Source organism: Callorhinus ursinus, unplaced genomic scaffold (assembly GCF_003265705.2).
Source record: "Callorhinus ursinus isolate GAN/ISIS: 27379988/994484 unplaced genomic scaffold, GSC_fseal_2.0 scaffold4, whole genome shotgun sequence".
NCBI classification, from domain to species: Eukaryota; Metazoa; Chordata; class Mammalia; order Carnivora; family Otariidae; genus Callorhinus; species Callorhinus ursinus.
In genome coordinates, this window is record NW_027397066.1 from 4,346,119 (window position 1) to 4,356,072 (window position 9,954).

The window sequence follows — 9,954 nt, forward strand, 5'->3', positions numbered from 1 at the left end:
AAAATGAAATCCCAGAGATAGGTATCTTAACAGTCTGAAACTTAAACTGTCTCCCTAAAGCTTCAAGTAAAGCACACTTTCAAAAAACCAATACAAAATCTAAAACTGCAGTTCAGTACCAACTTCCTGCTATTTTTACAGCTCCTTTAAACAATTTTTTTTTAAGTTTTAGCATTCGAGATCGTTAAAAGTTTTTCAAGAAAATACACAGTGAGTTTGCATAGACTTAATTGGTAGTTTTTAAGACGACTCAAGTATGATGTATGTGCACTTATATAAGCATTCCAGAAAGTTTCCAAGTTGATAAACTGTTAGTGGTGGTCACTCACAGGGAGGCATGAGGATGAGGGGTGCTTCTTTTTAAAAAAAGTGTTTACGGGACTGGGGAGCCAGAGGGTGGCTCAGTTGGTTAAGCATCTGACTCTGGATTTCAGCTCAGGTCATGATCTCAGGGATGTGCGATCAAGCCCTGCATTGGGCTTGAGCCTGCTTAAGATTCTCTCTCCCTCTCCTCCCCCTCCACACACAGCCCCCCTTAAAAAAAAATAAAAATAAAAAGCCTTTCCAGGACTGACATAATTGGTAGGGTCCAGTGCGAAGTGAAAATGTAGGCCCCTTGATCAAAATTATTAAGAGTATCAAGCCAGCTCCCCCTGCCGTGCTCTCTCTCTCTCACAAATAAATAAAATCTTAAAAAAAAAAAAAATCTTCCTTTAAAAAAAAAAATGTTCAGGGGCACCTGGGTGGCTCAGTTCGTTAAGTGTCTGCCTTCGACTCAGGTCATGATCCCAGGGTCCTGGGATTGAGTCCCGCGTCGGGCTCCCTGCTCAGCAGAGGGCCTGCCTCTCCCTCTGTCTGCTGCTCCCCCTGCTTGTGTGCAGGCTCGTGCTCTCTCGCGCGCGCGCGCTCTCTCTCTCTCTCTCTCTCTCTCTCTCTCGCGCGCGCGCTCTCTCTCTCTCTCCCCCCACCTCTGACAAATAAATAAAATCTTTTTAAAAAATGTTCACAGCAACACGGAAGCCTGTCCCATCAACTAGCTCAATAAATTCTGGCATAATCATACAATGGAATGAATACTAAGCACATAAAAAAAACCACAGTGAAGTAGATCTGTACATAAAGATCTGTACGTGCTGATATGGAAAGCACTCCAAGACACAAAGTTCAGGGTTTGCTTAAACATAGAACAATCTCTGGAGCATCTGGGTGGCTCAACTGTTAAGTATCTAACTTCGGCTCAGGTCATGGTCCCAGGGTCCTGGGATCAAGCCCCGCATCCGGCTCCCAGCTCAGCGGGAAGCCTGCTTCTCCCTCTCCCACTCCCCCTGCTTGTGTTCCCTCTCTGTGTCTCTCTCTGTCAAATAAATAAATAAAATCTTAAAAAAAAAAATAGAACACTCTCGACAATGACTCCATTTTTTAGAAACATTGGCATATTTTTTGCCTAGGACATCCAAGACACTTATCAGTGTTTTTTTCAATACAGGATGAGTACAGGACGGGAAGGAGAGTGAAGAGGAGACTTACTTTTCATCTTATAATCTATTGTTTTAGATTTAACATATAATTTTAAAAAAATAAACAGGGTTTTTTTTAAGATTTTATTTATTTATTTGACAGAGAGACACAGCGAGAGAGAGAACACAAGCAGGGGAAGTGGGAGAGGGAGAAGCAGGCTTCCCGCAGAGCAGGGAGCCCAATGTGGGGCTCGACCTGAGCCGAAGGCAGTCGCTTAAGCAACTGAGCCACCCAGGCCCCCAAGCATATTGTAATTATTAAACTAACTATCCTATTGCCATTATTTCTAATACAAATATTAGTTCATCCACTGTGATATTGTCATCCACAATTCTTTAAGGCAGATTCTAAGAGATTTATTAGGAATATACAGATTTCCAGGACGTCGGTTAAGCATCTAGATGCCTTGGGCTTAGGTCATGATCCCAGGGTTCTGGGGTGGAGCCCCACATCGGGGTCCCTGCTCAACAGGGAACCTGCTTCTCCCTCTGCCTGCCACTCCCCCTCAAGCGCTCTCTCTTAAAAATCTTAAAAATCTTTAAAAATCTTAAAAAAAAAAGGAATACATGGATTTTCAATGATTTCTTTTTAAAAAGCTCATAATTCTAAACACAGTCAACGTAAATTAAATAACAATCAACCCATACACCAATGATGCTCAAAGTAGGGAATTCCATATTATGTTAGAACCAACAGATACCACTTTTTAAAGTTTCTTGATACATCTTTCAATCAGTAATGCATATAAACTTAAAAATAGTAACTAAATACTTCATTAAAAATTTCAAAATTGGGGGCACCTGGGTGGCTCAGTAGTTGGGCATCTGCCTTCGGCTCAGGTCATGATCCCAGGGTCCTGGGATCAAGCCCCCTGTCGGGCTCCCCGCTCTGCAGGAGGCCTGCTTCTCCCTCTCCCACTCCCCCTGCTTGATTCCCTCTCTCGCTGTCTCTCTCCCCGTGTGTCAATAAATAAAATCTTTAAAAAAAAAAAAAGTTTCAAAATCGGGCACCTGGGTGGCTCAGTTGGTTAAGCATATGCCTTAGGCTCAGGTCATGATCCCAGAGTCCTGGAATCGAGAACCGTGGCGGGGTCCCCGCTTGGTGGAGAGTCTGCCTCTCCCTGACCCTCCCCCATCTCGTGCTTTCTCTCTCTCTGTCAAACAAATAAATAAATAAAATCTTTCAAAAAATAAAAAGAAAAGTTTCAAAATTGGGGTACCTGCATGGCTCAGGTGGTGAAGCATCTGCCTTTGGCTCAGGTCATGACCCCGCATCGGGCTCCCTGCTCCGCGGGAAGCCTGCTTCTCCCTCTCCCGCTCCCCCTGCTTGTGTTCCCTCTCTCGCTGTGTCTCTCTCTGTCAAATACATACATACATACATACATACATACATACATACATAAAACCTTCGGGGGGGGAAAAAAATCTTTAAAACAAAAAAGTTTCAAAATTGTAGCTGGTTTTCCTCACCTAGTTTCTCCCTCTTCTCGAGCCAGGAGGTAACAGTGATGACCAGACAAAGGAAGAGACACAGAGCTAGGAAAGCCTAGTGACCCAGTATGCTTTGGAGATAATACCCAAATCAGAATTTCAACAGTCACTCCAAATTCTAAACTGAGAGATTCTATAATTTAATAATTACAAGACATAAGATTAAAATGAAAACATTTGCTTTACTGAAAAATAACAGAGTGTGAAATTTGACAATTCCCAACTTTCCACTGACTTTCTTAAGCCACATGCAAAAAATCTGGCTCACCTACAGATAGGTCTGCATGTCTTCAGAATAATTTAGGGCCACTGTCACTAATCTGCTTGTGCAAGAGCCCTCTCCAACAAAGTACTCACTTTTCTGTTTATTATCAAACTAATCAAAGAACAGGGTTGCAGGTGGAAGACCCAGAGGACTTTTTCTTTACACACACACTTAGAAGGATCCCCCAGGAATAGTCTGTGAACATTGCTACAGTAAACCAGCATATAAAATCTATCAACTTACCCAACCACTAGTGTTTTCTACACCTGCTTAAAATAATGGCTAACAGCTGCCGCTTCCTGAGCACTTACTATGTGCTGGGCCCTGCTGCGTGTCACGTGCATGCATGCATGCATGGAGCTCTCACAGAGAACCATTCCAACCCTACTCCCCCTCCGCTGAAATCAGAGACTGCAGGGTGATGGACTTAATTCAGTCAAGCATTTAATGAGTAAGTACTATATAAAAGATCGCACGGCACACTAGAAGGAATCAGCGATGGATAAGGTTTCCGCTCTTCCCTCGAGCAGCTTATAATCCAGGAAAGGCCTCCACGTAAAGGCTACACTAAAATGTCATAAGGAAAAAGCGTGGAGGCATCAGGCAAGCACCGTGTGGGAGAAGAAAGACGAAGAGTTAATTCTGAAAATCAAGGGAGAAGTTTCTTTCCTGGAAGCAGAAGCATTTAAGCCAAGCTTCCAGTATTAAGGATTTTGATAGGAAGAGAAAGGCACAAAGGACATTCCAGAGTAAAGGAACTGGACAAAACAAGCAGGAAAGTGGCCAGAGGCCTAGTGTTGAACTACAAGGTGGCAAGAGAGGGGCAGGAGAGATGGGGCTGAGTTACACGAGGCCAGGTAGCGATGGTCTTAGCGGGATTTCTCTGCCACTAAGGCCCAACTGGTGGTAGTGTCTCTGAGGTGAAAAATCTTTGTAGGAGTAAGCCTACCAACAGAACTAGGCCATATCCCTCAGGTGTGGCAGAATGCGGGGGAAATGCCGAGAACCTCCGCACTGCATACTGGGGGCAGGGATGATGGGATTTGATTTACCCACTGAGCAATCCTGGTAAGAGAACACAGGGAGACCAGGGAGACCAGAGAAAGGGAGGCCATCAGCAGGCCTACAGTAACAATCTACAGGAGGGCCGGAAGGGCTGGCTAGGTGGACTGCTGAGAGAGACGTGGGGGGCAGACCTGGTAAAAACCTTGTCAGGCCACGGAAGGCTCGACAAGCTTCCAGCCTGGGAAACGGTGCTGAGGAGGACAAATGTGTGGCCAAGACATCCTATTGGCTTCTATCTGAACAAGGACGTGCCGCACACAAAGTATAGCCACTTTAAGTGACGCTGCAAAACAAAAATAGCACAGACAAGACTGTTCTAATTTCACAGAATAAAGACACCGAGGTCCAAGAGAGATTTAACCGACCTGCCCACGGTGACACGGGGGTGAGAGATGAGCCAAGACACACCAACCCGAGTCTTGCAGATCCAGGCCTAATGTTATTTTTTTTTAAAGGGTTTTCTATTTATTTATTTATTTATTTATTTGCGACAGAGAGAATGAGAGAGAGAGAGAGCGCGCGCACATGAGAGGGGGGAGGGTCAGAGGGAGAAGCAGACTCTCTGCCGAGCAGGGAGCCCGATGCGGGACTCGATCCCGGGACTCCTGGATCATGACCTGAGCCGAAGGCAGTCACCCAACCGACTGAGCCACCCAGGCGCCCCAGGCCTAATGTTCTTTAAATAAGCCTCCCAAAAAGCAAGTTACTTTTTATACGTATAACAAATGTCCCCCCCCCCCCCCCAAAAAAAGGCTTTAAACAAAAAACGCTTATGGGGCGCCTGGGTGGCTCAGTCAGTCGTTGGGCATCTGCTTTCGGCTCGGGTCACGATCCCAGCATCCTGCGACGGAGCCCGCACTGGGCTCCCTGCTCCGCAGGAAGCCTGCTTCTCCCTCTCCCACTCCCCCTGCTTGTGTTCCTTCTCTTGCTGTGTCTGTCAAATAAATAAATAAAATCTTTAAAACAAAACAAAACAAAAAAGCTTTAATCTGCTGTGAGTGCAATTTTATTTCAAAGGTAAGTAATACTTTGGGGCGCCGGGGTGGCTCAGACAGTTAAGCATCTGCCTTCAGCTCAGGTCATGATCTTAAGAGTCTCAGGATGGAGCCCCACGTCAGGCTCCCTGCTCAGCCAGGAACCTGCTTCTCTCTCCCCACTCCTGCGCTCGCTCGCTCTCTCTCTCTCTAATAAATAAATAAAATCTTAAAAAAAAACATATCTTGGGACACCTGGGTGGCTCAGTCGTTGAGCGTCTGCCTTCGCCTCGGGTCATGATCCCGGGGTCCTGGGATCGAGTCCCACATCGGGCTCCTTGCTCAGTGAGGAGCCTGCTTCTCCCTCTCCCTCTACTGCTCCCCCTGCTTGTGCTCTCTCTCTCTGACAAATAAATAAATAAAAATATTAAAAGATAAAAATAAAAAAATAAAAAAAACATATCTTAAAACTTGTGCTCTGACTCCCTCTACCCAAGAGAGGGACTTCCCAGTCAGCAGTGCAGGCTCATGGACCCTGGAAGTTTAGACACAGATGAGAGAGGTGGTTGTTTCTACTTTGTATAAAAATCCCACCTGGCATTATGTGAGACATCAAACATAATGGAAAAGAAATATTCTAAGTATTAAATACCTTCAATGTAGTAAAACTGCATTTCGAACATTGTGGTTGGTACTCTTACATTTGTTATTAAAATACTTGATCATAATAATATACCACAGGGTGGATGACAGATTTTGACTTTATTTAGCAAACATTTGAACACTAATGTTTAAGAGCCTGAGCAAGCTGTTGGGAGTAAAATAACGGTATGGCCACCACAGCCAGAGTTTCACATACACAACGCAAGGTGGCATAGGCAATGATGAAAGCAAAAACGAGGGTTATGACTGCAGCAATGAATAATTCACATTGACAAGGTTTCTAAAGGGCTCCAGAGGACATAAAATCGGGTGTGGACTTTTAAAAAACCCAGAGAGGGCAGGAGTGAGAGCGTTGCAATTAGAGAAAAGGACATATGCAAAGAAGGAAGTAGGTGGGCACATTTAGAGAACTGAGCATAGTCCCCATTCAGTGGGACAGTGTGGAAAGGTGACAGAGCCGACAGGTAAAGTTCAGAGATGATTCGAGCCACAATGAAGGGCCTTGAATGTGATGCCAGTCGGTCTGGAATCTAGGCTCCAGACAACAGGCAGTCTTAGCTTTCTGAGCCGGAGATTGGCAAAATGTGATCTGTGTTTAGGACAGAGGACTCTGGCAGCCAGGCAAATTGTGCCCAGGAAGAGGTGGGGAGGAGTCTAAAGAGGGATCATCAGCCAAGAGAGGAATTTGCGGCTTCACAAACTACCACTAATCTAATATTTTAAAAGCAGAGGGCTGTTGACAGAATTATTTCACATCTCCCCATCACCTGATCACCCCAACCGCCCTGTGGGACAGCTATCATCATTCCTTCCATTTTACAGACCAGAAAACTGACAGAGGCCATTAACTGCTCCAAGTCAAATGCTGCTAAAACAGGGAGAAAAGGCAGGCATACTATGCAAAATAAAAAACAATCCTACTGGTTTTTAAGTAAAGGTATACTATTAGAGAAATGCTAAATATACCATTAAGAAATGCTAAAAATCCACGTAATTTTCCGAAATGTTGCATCTTGTGTAACAAATAATTACCGTTAAAATAATTACAGATTTGTTTCATGTTTATGCCATGTTAAAGACCTGTACTTTTCTTTAAAAAAACAAAAAAAAACACCCTCTAATTCCACTCTCTATGGATTTAGATACTTAAGAGTAGTATTCACACCTCCATTCAACGTTCCAGTGGCCAAACTGGCAAACATGAAAACTGATACACATGTGCCCTAACTGAAGAAGTAAACTACTTTTGAAATAATTAAAAATTCATTATTTAGCAAGTACAGCGATTCCATCTAGTACATACAGTAAGTCATGATTGCAAAGAGCTTACCTAAAGGTATGCAAAGGCACAATTTTGGAAATGGTTTTTGTCACAAAGAAATGGCATAAAAAGATCCCGACACCCATTTAAGAATGGATCGATCCAAAAGAACAAATGACAGAATATTTGACCTTCAGAATGCAGACTGGTAGATTTCCCCGCTTTAAGTGCATAGTCTACGAAACGGTCAAGGAGCTCTGCACGAGTCTCACACTGCTTAGGAGAAATCTAGCCTGGGGATCTGACTGTATAGCTTTATCCGCATCACCCCCTCTATTATCAAAACTGCCTGCCCCCACCCCCTCACCCATCTTCTACCACCGGGTTTTTTTCTTTTCTTTTCTTTTCTTTTAAACAAGCAAAAGCCCAAAGATGTAGAACCCATTCTTAGAAACTTGGGACAATGAATCCAAGTATCCAACCCAGGTAATTACTAGCAAGAATCACAATTAAATCATTCCAAGGAATCGCACATCCCCTCCCCGCTTAATCTCCTATACCTTCTACTAGGTTAACTCTCTACACGTCGCCCACAGAAGCCCCAAACTGAAAGGCGGCGAAAGAGAAATCAAACTGGGTTCTGCCACGACTGGAGGGGTCTGCTCCCGGAGCTCGGCAGGCCCTGTCACCTGTCACGCTACGCCCTCGGGCAGCAAGCGGCCTTTCGCACGCGACAACCCCGAATCCCGAGCCGGGAGGCGCGGGGAGCTCCGCAAGGCCGCCGCGGCAGCGCGAGCCCCGCATCCCGCCGGAGCCCGCGACTCCGGGGGCCCGCAGCTCCCGCCCGCGGCCGTAACCTTCGCCGGACCCCGCGCCCCGCCCGCCCCGCGCCACAGGCCCGCGCGCCCGTCAGTCACCGCCCGCCCCGCCCCGCGCAGCCCCTCCCCCGCCGGCGGTCTCCCCGCCCGGGCCCCCAAAGGACAATGCTGGAGGGGAGGGGCGGAGGCACGCGCGGGCCGAGGGCAGCGCGGGGAGCGCCCACCCGCCTGCCGCTGGGGAGCCCCATCGCCAGCCCGCCCCCGGGCTCCGCGCCCCGGGCCCCGCGTCCGCACCCCGCCTCGCCTCCCCGCCGCGAGCCGCTCCCAGCGCGGCGGCACCGACTCATTGTGCGGACTCATCGTCCGGCCCCAGCGCGCCCGGCGGCCGGAGCGCTACCGCGGGGGTCGGGACGGGGGGGGGGGGGCGGTCTCCGGACCCGCGGCCCGCAGCACGCCCCGGGCCCGGCCGGGGTGCCCGCGGAGCCCGCCAGCCTGCTGGGGCAACCCGGCCTCCCTCAGGCCGGCCTCGGGCCCCTCTGCGGCAACGGCCGGCCCGGCCTGCGGCCACCCGCCCCGACCCCGGCCCGCGGTACCTGCCGAGTGGCCGGGCGGCGCGGCGGCCGGCGGGGGCGCCTCCTCTCGCGGCGAGGGCTCCAAGCGGCTGCCGAGCGCCGGCGGCCCTGGCCTGCGCCTTACGTAAAGCGGCGGCGGCTCCGGCGCCACTCGGCGGAGGGCGGGAGGCGGCGCGCCGCGGCCGCTCCGCTCCGTTACCCGGCAACTGGCCTCAGCGCCCCGCCAACCCGGCGCGCTCCATATCCTTCCGCCCAGCCGCCGGATTACATCAGCGCCGGCCCGCCCCGCCCGGCCCCGCCCCGCCCCTCCGGCCGGCCTGCCCAGTGGGCGGGCCGAGGGCAGCGGGCTAGGCCGAGCTCCGCGGCCCGGCGTGGGCGCTGGGTGCCGCCGGGAGGTGGAGGGCTGCCCGTGGGAGCCCACCCCACGTGCGGGCCGTCGAAGGGCAGACGCCTCCTGCGGAGGGAGCACGCGGGGCGGCTCTGGGCAAGAGCCCTTGAACTCCGCGGCTGTCCCTCCCCGGACCCTAGACCCCGCTGGGGCCGCGCGGCTCGCCCTGCGCCGCCCCACCCGCCTCCCGGCGCGGCCCCCGCCTTTCCGGGTGCAAGCTCCACCTGTCTGCGCCCCCTCCTAACCGCGTCCTGGGATGGCTGGAGTGGGCGGTTTAAAATAAAGACTTTAATTTTTTTTTTTTTAAGAAACCCAGAAGACAAGCTAAAGAAATGTGACATGGCTCTTTTTATTAAGTAGGCAAAAATAAATTCTGGAACATTCGAAAGTGGGAACCAAAAATGTGCACTAACCTTTTAATCAACGTCTCTCTTCACACCCACCTTCCTTAAGTGTGAGTCCTAGTCCTGTCCTTAAAAAGCAAATAAGTGTGATAGGCACCAGAGGGAATAAGCCGGGGAGATTACCTACGTACAAAGAGGAAACCCGTCCAGAGGGGGAGTGACCTGCCTGGGGTCATTGTTCCCGTTGATGTATTTATTGAGCACCCACCAGGTGCCACCAGGCACTGAGCTTTTCTGTTCAGAACTTGCAAGTCAACCGGCTCACAGGCTCATGCAGAAGGGTAAGTACAGATTGGGAAGGGGCCAACTGGGCACTGTGCTGGGTGCTGAAGGTCCGACCACGGAGAACTATCATTTACATACTTCCTATAAAGTGGTTTCCTGCAAACATTTCTTTTGCTCTTCAGAAGAATCCTGGATATTATCATGCCCATATCACAGGTCAGGGAGCTGAGGCTCAGAGAAAGTGATTTTTCCGAAGCCTTGCTACTAGCGGGGGGGGGGGGGGGGGGGGGGGGGGGGGGGGGGGGGGGGGG

At 49.6% G+C, this 9,954-nt stretch overlaps 1 protein-coding gene and 1 long non-coding RNA gene across 5 annotated transcripts in view; one reads left to right on the forward strand and one right to left on the reverse strand.

Moving 5' to 3' along the window:
• The window catches only part of LOC112835533 (TBC1 domain family member 14), a 201,224-nt gene extending 192,381 nt beyond the window's left edge, over positions 1-8,843 (reverse strand). Inside the window, exon 1 of one of the 4 annotated variants that reach the window (XM_073891398.1) lies at positions 8,648-8,819. The gene's annotated coding sequence lies outside the window, so the exon portion shown is untranslated. Of the gene's footprint in view, positions 1-8,647 lie in introns of all 4 variants that reach the window. The other 3 variants (XM_073891399.1, XM_073891397.1, XM_025887047.2) reach the window with 3 other exon arrangements.
• Positions 8,844-9,662: 819 nt separating this feature from the next.
• The window catches only part of LOC141372567 (uncharacterized), a 12,019-nt gene continuing 11,727 nt past the window's right edge, over positions 9,663-9,954 (forward strand). Inside the window, exon 1 of the long non-coding RNA XR_012377849.1 lies at positions 9,663-9,699. This is a non-coding gene — a long non-coding RNA (uncharacterized lncRNA). The remainder of the gene's footprint in view (positions 9,700-9,954) is intronic.